Source organism: Camelus ferus, chromosome 3 (genome assembly GCF_009834535.1).
Source record: "Camelus ferus isolate YT-003-E chromosome 3, BCGSAC_Cfer_1.0, whole genome shotgun sequence".
Taxonomy (NCBI): domain Eukaryota; kingdom Metazoa; phylum Chordata; class Mammalia; order Artiodactyla; family Camelidae; genus Camelus; species Camelus ferus.
The window spans coordinates 75986978-75999697 of record NC_045698.1 but is presented as its reverse complement, the minus strand read 5'-3'; the positions used below and the strand labels follow the sequence as shown (position 1 = coordinate 75999697).

Below are 12720 nucleotides of genomic sequence, written 5' to 3'. Positions count from 1 at the left end.
TACTGCTCTTGCTTGAGGACTTCTCAAATTGCCCTGCCAGAATTTCCTTCTCACTCCCTTGGAGTTCTTGGACCTTGACTTGAACTTTTGTTATGGCATAGAATGCGTGCTATCTTTGTCAGAATGATCTGATTATACTTCTCCTCATTAGTCTCTAAGCACCTTGAGGCGGGAGCTGTGGTTTTTGTATCTGTGTGTTCCTCACAACAGGTGCATGATGTCTGTGCTTAGCAGACTTTTGGTTAGTGCCAACTGAAACAGAAGGTAGATGCTGTAGATAGAAGAATGAGTGCCTTGAATTTACTCCAGCTTGGACTCATAGTTCTGCTTTAGACCCTTAGCCTGCCTCTGATTCTCGATACCTGTTTTCTCCTCTCACACTCTTACTTCTTTTTCCACTCATGGATGCCTGTTGGACAACTAAATTTGCCAGCTTCCCATACTTAGAGAGACCTCTGGAGAATGTATCTTCAGAGTCATTACACTGTGTCCTCCCTCCTTGTCCCATGCTCCCAAAGCCCAGTCCAGTGCCTGGGACATCATAGGTATTCAACTTATGTTTGTTAATTGATTGAATACATGAGAATGATTTTGAAAGAGAACATTTTGTCTTTAAGCCAAAGCTGACTGCTCTTAGCCTGTGTTGCTGTAGAGAGTCAGCTGCAGCAACTTCACGGCTACCTGTGGAAAGAAACTGCGATGATTCTGAAAGTGATCTCTGGCATTCCAGTTCAGATCTGGAGCTAACTTCTTGGCTCTGTAACTCAGCCCTCGTATCTGTACAAACCTCCTATTTACACTGTGTTATTTAGTCTGGTTTTCCCCTTGAATGCCATTCTTGATAATGATTTACAAATATTTATTCTTGATAAAAATGTTGGAGTAGAGTACGGAGTGTGACTTTACCCCGACCCTGCGCTCTGCAGATGGCCCTAAACACAACCACAGTCATCAGAGCTGTGCAGATCACAGCACGTGGCTCAGTGAGAGAGTATGCTTGCTGGGTGCATTTTTGAATGATGATGGCTTGAGGGTAAGGAAGAGTAAGGTATTATTTTTTTAGCTTGAATAGCTACCTTTAAAATCATATGAAGGTTATAGCCTGAATTTCCAAACTTGTTTACCTGTTTTTCTTGCCACAACTTGCAAAACAAAATGTCACTGTCACATATACACAAATAAAGGCATTGAAAATGCTAATTTATTGGTTTAAAATTACATAAATGCATTCATTGTAAAAGACTGAAATGCAAAGTTTTGAATAGCATACAAAATATACTGAACAAAATGAGAGCATTTGCCCTCTCATGCCTAACTTCTTTCCTAAGTGGTAACCACACTTCCACGTTTGCTGGTCATTTTTTCATCCCATTTTACATTGATGTTTATTTTCCTTAATTATTTTATTCTAATATATATTATACTTAGATTAAACTGTATGTATTAGGATTTAATTTTAGCTACAAGTTTCAAGACTGAATAACTTAACCATTTAAGCATTATTTCCATCAAATAATAAAAAGCCCAAAATTTCTAGGAAGCTCTACAATGCCCAGAGGGACCCAGGCTCTTTCTATCTTTCTAATTCTATCCTTAGTTGTAGCTTTTGCCCACACACTTGTTACCTCAAGACTCCAAAACAGCTGCTACATCAGCAGCATTTTCCCACATTCCATATAGCAGGGAAAAGGACAAAGAGCAATGACTGACTTTTTTTTTTTTTTTTTTTTTTTGGTAATGTCCCCTTGAAAACTACTGTGTGAGTGAGAGTCACATGGAGCTTGCAAACTGCAGCTAACCTCATCTGTTAGCACCTACGAGCTCTCCCCACTTTATCCCAATAGCAGTGCAAGTCCTCTCAAAATGTAACAGCCAGTTACCTCCCTACCTCTACTTTTACATTAGCTGATATCAATAATTTGTTTCCCAGTTCTTGTTCTTTCTGCTCCAACCTCTTTCCTTTTTGAGGTAGCAGAATTTACCCTTTTATTTTAAAATAATTATAGAGTCCCAGGTAGTTGCAATATACCCTTTACCAGTTCTCCCTGATGACTCCATCTTCATAATTATAATATCAAAATCAGGAATTTGGCATTGGTACAGGGTATATGTACAGAGGTAGCAGATTCTTGCTTACATTACTGTTATCTCTTTAAATGCCTCTTGTAAGACCCACAGTTTCTTCTTGTGATTAATGCCCAAGTTGGGCTGATAGTGTGCAGAAGTCACAGTGATGCCGTGTATTCTATGCCAATTTTTCTTGGGCAGAAGCCTTCCAAGTCAAACATGTCTTCAACATCGGGAATCCATTCTACATAATTTGGCAAGAGAGTTAAAACACAGTGCATATAGGAAATGTGGTTTGCATAGGAAAATCTCAAAATAAGATATTTGGTAAGCTTTAACATATTTTAATCATTATCATAGCCAATAACTATAGAATATAATAAAGCTGTTTTACTTTGTTGTGTTTACTTTAGGTTACTTTATTGTGGAATGCTTTACAGTTAACAAAATGCCTTTATATCCATTTTCTCATTTTCACAATTATGTTGAAAAGGAAATATTAAATTATGTTGTTTTTCCTATTTAACAAATGTAAAACTGTGACTTAGAGACAGTACAGAAAATGAGTGGAATGGGGGAGAAGGCATTCAGTGCTATGATAAGGTTGTCCTACCCCAAACACCAATTTATCAATTCTGTTTTCATCTGAATGTTAGCAATCTGGTTAAAAATTGAGGTGTTCTTTAAGTGTGAAGACACCAGGTAAAGAGGAAGCAAGAAGGTGGCTATCTAGAGAGCCCTTAGAAGAGAGTTCTTACTAGAACTCAACCATGTTGTCACCCTGATCTCAGACTTCAAGCCTCCAGAACTGTTTTGTTTAAACCACTCATTCCATGGCATTTTGTTATGACAGTCCAACTTTACTAAAACAACCTCTGAGGTTTTGGAATGGTTGTCTCCAGATTTCTATACTTTAAAGCCCATTAAAAAGCTCATGGACTTACCTATTTACTGATGTCTGTGATAGTCACAATTCCAGATATACTTGGTTTCTTGCTCTGGGGACCACAGAAGAGTAGTAGAGAGGTAGGCATCCCAATATCAGAACTCCTGGCTGGTATCATGACACCAATTGGAATGACCCTAACTGTGCTGTTTTTAGAGAATAATAATAATATTGCATGAATAATTTGTTTCCATACTATTGAGTTTACACTGAATAGCCTAAAGAAAATATAATCATATTTTCTGGTCCTGTAGTATTTCTTATTAAGGTTTAAGTTGTAATATGAGATCACCTATTTTTCAACATTCAACACATTTTTAATGTTCCATTACACTGGACAAGGAAATATACTCAAGATCTTAGAGAAATAAAAACTGAAGAAGATGGCTCTGCCACTAATTTGTTGGCCTTATGCCTTAGTCTTTTTTTATACCTTAATCTGTTTACATTTAAGTTCCTTTGTTTGTAAAATATAGATAGTAACAGTATCTCTCCCATAGGGCCTTTGTGAGTACTAAATTAATTGTTAAGGAAGGCATGTAGAGCAGTGCCTAGCACTTAGTTATACATATTAACTATTGTTAATAATGGTCATTGTATCCTCTTTGGATCATGTGAGATATAAACAATTAAAATATCAAATAAATCAACTTGGCAATAAATTTAAAAGTCACTAAAAATAAGATATTGTCAGATATTTGAGAATAGATTCAAAGTGCTATGAGGCCTGAAACTTACACAGTTTGGGGAGCCCTTGTAAGAAAAAAAACCCACACTTACAAATATAATATTAGGAATAAAGGATGCTCACCTTAGCAGTGCTCAAACAGACAAAACAAAACAAGACATAGATAAGTGCTTCAGTAGGTGAATTGTTAATAATAATAATAAAAAAATAGTGGTACATCCATACAGTAGAATACCACAAAGTCATTTAAAATAATGAGAAATGCACCAACATGGGAAGGACTGCAAGGTGTCTTGTTAAGTGAGAAAGGCAAAATTCATCATATCAGATATGCTACGTTGCCTGTCTGATATCCATGGCTTCAGTTTTCCTTACTAAGAGATCTTAGTAATCCTTAGTTGGGAGGCAGTGTGCAATTTTTCTTTAAGAAAAATTAGGCAAATACTGCAGATAGGCCAGGCAAAATCACAGGGTAGAGATTTGGGTGGAAAACTGATGTAAATATCTTTCTCTCTGGAAAGGGCAAAGAAGGTTGAATCTCTTGAGTTATGCCTTCTCTTGTTTTCCAGCTGTTTCCTCTTCCTGTAATCATGGTGAGGCCAATGAACAGGACAAAGGGGACAATTAAATTTGACAGAGGGAAAGATACCTCCGTATGTCATTCCTATTGATTCAGGAAAAGCAAGTTCATATTAATGAAATTCTCAGTCTCACAAGCTGGAAGTAAGCTCTTTCTTTGTACTCGCATTGGATGAAATCTCCTCCAGTCTTATGGTCTGAAACCATTTTGTCATCTATTCTGGTTATTTTCACTTCTTTCCCCAAGTGAACTGTAAACTCTTACCTTTTTTTTTTTTCTCCAAGACATTTAGAATACTTTAATCTTTCCACTTAGGACCATTTGAATCAGTAACTGCAATATTGTAATTTTTAGCATCTCATATTAACTAGTCTGTAAGGATTTATCTTTTTGAGGGTGGAAGTAGGAACAGGAAGACCGGAGAGACAGGCTTCACACTTGTGTCAAAAACTCAAAAATCAAAATTATTTTCTTCTCTGCAGCAAAGCTATACTCCAAACTTCAATGTTTTAGCTTTAATCATATGATTCATTACCTCCTCGATTGGGAGTTTGTGAAGAAAAGCTTGCTATGTTGAGAGTGCTCTTGCCCTGTTAATTCTTTTAAGGATCAGCTAATGCTGGCATGTTTCCTCTTAGTACGTACTGTCACTGAAGCCAGGAGCATATGTGCTCGAGTCACTTCCTTCCAGGGCCCTATTGAGTATCTGCAGTGTTTTCACTGGAGGCTGCGCTCTGTGGCTCTATGAGTAAGCGTTATAAAAGGAAATAGTGCTGCTCGTGTTCCCACAATGACCAGTACACCAGAGCCAATGAACACATTCATCAATAGCAGAAGAACTATCAAAATTGATAGCATATTGAACATTTGCAATATCCAGCCCTCCGGCAGCTACTCAAGTAGCTACAAGAACTGGGCACATTCCGCAGTGAAAATTCCTGAGAGTTTGCTTGCTCTCTCTCTCTCTGTTCCATGAATACATATGGTTGCTATTTTTTCCTGACAAAAACAAGTTGCAATAAAATCTGCTTTTTTCGTAATTTCAATTAAAAAACATAGTTTTTTCATCACGTGTGTGTTGCAGAATTCCTACAAGTTTTTCTCTTTTTGAGGGCTAGCCCACTTGGAGAATGCTCTGCTGAACACCCCTGTGTGCTCTACCCACTTGTCCAACAGCCACAAATAATTCAACTTTTAAATCTCATTAACCAAACCTTGAATTTCCTCTGGAAAAAAAAAAAAAAAAACTGCACCGAGCATAAGGGTTTGATGCTGTTCCTTTGATGGCTAGGCAGGAGATTAGCTGCTTCTTTCTGGTCCAAAAATCCATATCCAGCATACAGTCAGCTTCATCTGAAATTAAATATTGGAGTTATCTGAGGCCAGTGTTTTCTTTATCTGTGATATCCATTAGTCTTCCAGGAGTAGCACATAATACATCTTAGCCTTGTAATTTCTGAACGAGAAGGGAAGGGGGCACCATTCTTGGCAGGCACTCCGTTAGGCACCTGACGTACTTCTTTGCTTTTACCCTTACACATTCTTGAGAGAAGGGTTATTATTTTCATTTTACGTACAGTGATTCAGGGTCTCAGGGAGGTCAGATAATTTGTCTTCTAAGTAGCAGAAGCAGGAAACTATCTGAGGCCTTGTGGACAATGCTAATCCAAGAACTAGAAATGCTAATAGGAAGCTTTATCAAGCTGATCTGCGTTTTTAAGCACTCCTGTCTCTTCTGCCAACCAGAGGCTGCTCCAACCAGTGAAGTGAAAAGAGAAGCACTGTGCTCCACTATACCTACAGGTAGGACGGACCTCAACCTAAAGCAAAAGGTAGGTGAGGTGAGTCTTAGGGGCTCGTCCATCTCTGCATTTGGTGGCTCCTCCTTAGCACCATCTGTGGGGTCACATCTGACATGAGTCTGGGCCAACTTCCAGAATTAACTTCACATTCCTAGTTCTGCAGTCTTAACTGGTGGTCCTGGAGGGAACATAATCTCAGAAGAGATTGTCATGAGGAAGTTTAGTTTATGGCATTTGGAAACAAATAGACTGAGTTCAAAAAATGTATGTCCTCCACTTATTAGTTCTGTCTCTTTGGGTAAGCCATTCAAGTACTCATTCCAGAAATCTGGAATATGGGAATTTCCTCACGTGGTTGGTATGAGGATTAAAGATGGTGGCGATGAAGGATGAGGTTCACAGTAGGTACCCTGTAAGATATAGCTACTAGTCATGATTTTTAGCTGAATTTTTGGTAGCTATGAAGCCTGAACTTTTCCAACAGAAAATAAAGGACATTTTAGGGGGTTGTGATTTTATTTACATAACCTTACTAAAGTCAAATGTATATACTTCAATAATTTATAGTCACTGCTGTTAAAATGAGAAAAAAAAAGTATTAGAATTATTCTTCAACTTGGGCTTACCTTACCTACTTTGGATTTCCACCTTAGTTTACTCCTCTTTGAAGATTTTCTATTCTGAAATAGAGCAGATACCTGTTTTGTGGGCCCTGGGGTCCTGCTGGGAATAGGACCCTGTCCAATGTTCATCCTCCTCCCCCAACTTGGAAACAAAGGGGAGGCTCACATCAAAGTGTTGGGAGACAGTTCTCCATGGATCTCTCAGGTTTCTGCAAAATTAGCCCTTTCATTCTAATTTATCTTCTCACAGATTTTGTAGAGGGAAAGCCTTGGAAGATAGAGTTAGTGTCTCTATGCAAAAGAAAGCACAGTCTTGCTTATAGTCTAGTATAATAAAGATAACGTTTCCCTCCTGGGGCTAAGGTTGGCAGGTTTGCTCTCAGGCCATTAACAGATTAGATTCTCTATGCTCAGGATTCCATTACCTGCTGTGCATCTATCTACTTGGGCTCCCTCTGTCTCAGCATCATTGGACTTGGGGAACCAGGAGAATCAATTTGAACATAAAGCTTATGCTTCTTGCTGTGCTGTGATGAATAAAGTCCATTGTCACTAATCCAGGATTCTCTTGTCTTCTGCCAGCATGAAACTGTGGTGGGCGAACTTGTCAGTTTGAGAGTAGATAAAAATTCACATCCTTTACAGTTCTTGACAAAGAGCATGTAAAAACACCAAAACGTGCTATTGTCAGTCAGCCCAGAGGACTCAGAAATCTCTTATAATTATGGAGTGCAAGTGGCTTAGGGGAATTGTTCCAGGAGAAATAATACCTGAAATACATCTTGAAAGATGAGTAGAAGTTGGCCAAGTGAAAAAGGCTAAGAGATGAATTCCAGGCAGAAGAAATGAGTCATAGGTGTGCATATGTTTGTGAGTAATTAGAATGATAATCTAAAAAGCAGCTGGGGAATAATATTGGGTAAAGAAAGAAGAAAAACTGATTCCTAGATTTTCTGCTCTACTAAACAGTCTCATGTGAACAGTCTCATTATACTAGCTTAGCAACCTTCTTAGGTTACGCATTGCTAACCTTTTTGAAGAAATTAAGGCTCAGAGAATTTAAATAATTTCTCTAAGAACAATCAGCTAATAAATATTAGAATGATGATGTAAAACTGATACTCTTTTGTACCATCTTCAGCCACTCAGTGAGGAGTTTTTGATTCTTATTCTGTAGGTAACATCGGGAAACATCTGAGGGTTTTTGGTTGTTGTTTTGTTAGCTTTCCTTTTTCTGTTAAGATATCCTAATTAAGTCCATGGTAGATGGGCAATTTAGAAGCAGCATGAGGTTTGAATAGGGGTAATGGGGCAAGAGTGAGACAAATTATGAGATAACTATAGTGATTCACTTGAGAATTTTTAAGGGGCCTGAAACTGGGTATATAGAGAAGAGAGAATAATTAATGGAGTTTGGAAGTGTAGCATATTGTAAAAGTGAAATCATTTTTTTTAAAAAAGCACAGAGGTTTATAGCTTGGATGACTAGATGATTCCAATTAACTGAAATAGATGATTCTAGTTAAGGAACTTTGAGAGACATTATTAAGTTGATAAAATAAATGGATGGCAAACAGCAAATATAGTGAAATTTTAGGCAACTTTTGCTTTATGGAAGATAAGTTTTGGAATAAGAGATGTTCAGTTTTTCATTAAGTAGACAAATTAATGTTTTCTTTGATAATTATAGCTTAATAATTGAAATTATAAAATCCTGCAGATGTGAGAGAATATTTACCAAAGTGTTTACCATCCAGTAAGAAACAAGAACACACAAAATATTGGTCACCTGGACCTGCAGCAGGGTCCCAGCCCAGGCCAAGACCCCTTGCCTCAGCCAAGGAGGTTCTTTTTCCGCTCGAATTCGCACAGCCAATTAAGAAACCAATTCTGAGATTGAAACTGCACAGACTTTATTCAATGGCCAAGAATGGAGTAGTGGGAATTAGGTCGCAAATCAACTTCTCAACCCAAGTTGGGTGGAAATCAGGTACAAGGGAGGGATTTGGAAAGAGTAGGAATAATATTCATGACTTATCAGGTATGTGGTTTGGATCCTGAACTGTTACAACACTCCTTTTCAGTCCTTGTTTGAGCTTTTCTGGTTGTTGTGGCAATCATTGATTGTCATGGTGTTTTCCATTTGAGGGAGGGGCAGGGCTATGATTCTGAAGCAGCAGCCTTAGTAACAATAGACTTTATAAGAAGGATTAGAATGCTAATTTACCCACTCTACCTCCTACTGTATTTTGTTAAGAATTATTAGTAATATTGTTATTTTAGTTTTTTTACTGAAATAACAAGTTTTCTCCTCAACTAAACAATTTTGGCTCAAAACAGTGGACAGGTTTCCTTCTTTTCAATGCCCTCTCATCAGTTCTCTCTGAGATCCTCTCCAAAAATTGACTCCTTGAAAAGATTTGAAGCAAGGGTTGCTCATGAGCAGAAAAAATGACCAGCATTTCTGTAACTTCAGTGGTTTTCTTTACTTTTTTTTTGAACACTACTTAATAAAAAGAAAGATGGAATGATTCATACAATCTGTGGATTAAAATATATTTCTCCTATCATGCTTAAAAATAAAGCTTTTCTTTGAAAATGAGTTTTTTTAACAAAGCTTTTTCTCAAGTGAAAAGATTGTGTCTATTTGCATAGCAAGTATTAGATTTCCACTGTTTAGTCAGAGCTCCAGTTAACTGGCAGATTCACCACCACCACTAATACCAGGGTACATTTTCTCGCTTAAGATAATGACAACTGGCTGAAAGTGAACCAGTTCATTTAGGTATATTGCCTAGTAGTGGATTCATTCAAAAATTTTTCATGAGGAAACACAAATACAATCAAGAGAGAAAGACAGAGAGTAGTAGCAAAATGGGAGCTATTATTTGATGAAAGTAAACACTTGAAGGAGTGATTTCTTTATCTGTCACCCTGCAATGCAATTTACTCTTCCAATTACTGTACAGAAATATTCTTAACAACAGACTGTTTGAATGTTCCAAAATGAAAGTAAGTGTACTTCTTTTTACATTACAAGTTTAAAAGTAGCAATGGTAACACTTCTATTGGAATTTGATAGACAGTTTTTTGAAACTTTGCTTTCATACAGTGTGCAGCTCCAGCCAGAGCCAAGATCAGGTTCAACCAATGACTTACTTCTGATAAATAAGTTATCTAAAATTTCTTTGAGTAAAGAAAAGTGTAAGCAACAAATGTGGTAGGTAATTGGGAGATAAGTATGCTTTTCACATGTTCTCCTATTGGTTTATCAGTCCTATAGATTAAACTCCTTTTGACTCCACAAAATAATCTCCTGGAATGTTGTAGTGATGTCTTAGCAGTGAAATCATGGTTTATTGAATGCTTTTGATAAATAAATACTCTGTGAATCATTAAAATTGACTCTTAGCACTAAATTTCAGCTGAGTTCCAGGCAGTTTTAGGTAAGAAGTGTCTGACTATGTACTCATTTAGAGTGCAGTCAGCAAAAAATTATACAACTTCTAGTTAGATGTGTTCAAGGCTTGCTTTCATAGTAAATCAAGATATTTGCTAGAAGTACTATCACTGTAATCAAAAGTTTGATCTCTAAACAGAAAGGCTTTAGAAGTTGAGATTAATTACCCTCTCAAGGGCAGGAATCATCAGCCCTGATCATCATATCTTTTTATAAAGGACCAAATAGCAAATATTTTCAGCTTTGAGAACTGTACGGTCTTGATCACAACTACTCAACTCTACTCTACTACTAAATATAACACATAAGTAGATAACAGAATAAATGACTGGGCATGGGTATGTGCTAATAAAACTTTATTTACAAAATCAAGTTGTAGCCTGGATTTGGCCAGTAAGCTACAGATTATATTGGAGAGGAAGAAATGTTCCTCTACCCTTCTAGGTTCTTTTGGGTGGTCTTTGAATTAAATTGACATGAGACAGGTTAACAGGAGAAAATCAAACAAAAGTTTAATAACATGCATGCATGGGAGAAACCTAGGAAAACTGAGTAATTTGCCAAAATGGCTGAAACCCTCACCTCAAATACCATCTTTAGCTAAAGATGAAAGAGGATTTGGGGAGTAGTGGTTTGGGACTTCCAAGGGGAGGAAGGCAACTGACATGGAGATAGAAAAGCAAATGTTTGGTAAACAAATGTTTGCTGAGTCCTGCAGAGACAGCAGGACACAGAGTGGACTTTGATCTTTAGGCCCTGCCTAGAGTCCCACACCCCCCACCACACCTACCCCAGATTCTTTGCAGGTGTCTCTGGTGATAGTTCTATTCTGGTAACAGGCCCTTTAACTAAATTCTTTAGGCATCTAAGGGGGAGGTGAAAAGAAAGACTTCCTGAGTCTTCTGTTTCTTGATTATTCAGCTCAAAATAATCCACATGCCAAAGAAACATTTTAGGGTGGCAAATTTTGCTCCCCTACAATTGCCAACCCTTGGTTTAAATTATTCTTACATTTGCTTTCAGGCCCCCATTCTCCAGAGCCTAGTACAGTGCTTCAAAAGGACATAATTAGGGTTTGTTGAATGAATAAATAAATTATTTAAATAGAATAATAGACTAAATATACAAATTCCTTACAAATCTAACAAGTATATATTCAGTACTAGACACAGGGCACAGTTCTAGGCTCTAGAGATATGACAGTAGACTAAACATGTCAAAAAATAAAAGCCCTGCCCTTCCAGAGATTACATTCTGGAGGAACAAGAGACTGTACACAAGATAAATACCAAAGTGTATGGTGTATTAGATGGAAATAGCAGATAATAAAGAAATGAAGAAGGCACAGGGAATAGGGCTTAACAGGGGAATTGCCATTTTAGATTAGATAGTCAACAAAGGCTTTCTATAAAGGTTGCATTTGGGTAAAAGTTAGAAGGAAGTGGGAGAAACAGATTACCAAAATGAGAAAAAGTCAATGCAAAGGATCTTAATACTGTTAGTATTTAAAGGTGTCAATTCTTCCTATATTTTAAACAAAGTACTTTTTTCAAATAAGATATTATTTACATGTAATGAAATGCACTCATTTTAAGCATAATGAACGTAGCTAATGATGCCAAGGGTTTCATTAGTTCTTGAATATTTGATCCCTCAAAAAAGATAATATCCTAAAATAGCCAAAGAATCTATTCAGAAAAAAAGTAGAATCCCAATAAATGAAACGAGAATTTCTCACACACATTTTATACTGGGTAACCCCAGGATGTGCCACTTTGTGGTGTGGATTATTTTGAACTGAAAACAGTCAAGGCCCAACATAGTCAAGAAGAGCTTTTTTACCTCCACTTCAACTACCTAAAAAAATTTAGGCAGAGGTCCAGGAATAGGGCTGTCACCAGAGGAAACTGCAAAGACTGTGGGTAAGTTGAGGGGAGCTTGGCAGGGCCTGTTTGTTCGAAGTCCTCTCTGTGTCCTAGGGTCTCTGCATGGCATGGCAAACATTTGTTTACTAAACATTTGCTCTTCCTGCCTTCCATGAATTGTCCTGTTTCTCTTTGAAGCCCCAGGCTCCTACCCTTGTCTTCTTAGCAAAGGATAGCAAAGAAGCCTCAATTGCTTGACTGTCTTTGAGCCTCTCATGTCTATGTGGGGCTACCATAGGTATGAACTTGAATTTGCTTTTCTCCTGTTAATCTGTTTTATGTCAGTTTATGAAATGCTAAAGACAAGGTTGGGAAGAAATCTCTTCTCAGTGCTCAGAAAAGCATATCTCAAACATGTTATTCATCATTAAGGGGAGTATCCAGTCTGATAACTTGAAAGAACATATTTTCTGACATCATGATTATGTCTTTGAGTATGTTTGTTTCCTCATGTACTGTACTCAGTGTGGTGTGACACACTAACTAACTCCTGGTGTTAGAAGGCAGCAGCAGATTGTCAGTAATTGAAACAGTAAGTGCTTATTAGGAAATGAGGAAGTGCACAACACAAACCATCGCAGGTAACGTAATTGTGAGTAGAATTTTAAAAGGAAACACTCATTTAAATA

General features: G+C 37.4%; 1 pseudogene; it reads right to left on the bottom strand.

The window, feature by feature from the left end:
* Window positions 1-4796: 4796 nt before the first annotated feature.
* On the bottom strand, window positions 4797-5764 carry LOC116660023 (annotated as a pseudogene).
* Between the last annotated feature and the right edge of the window lie 6956 nt (window positions 5765-12720).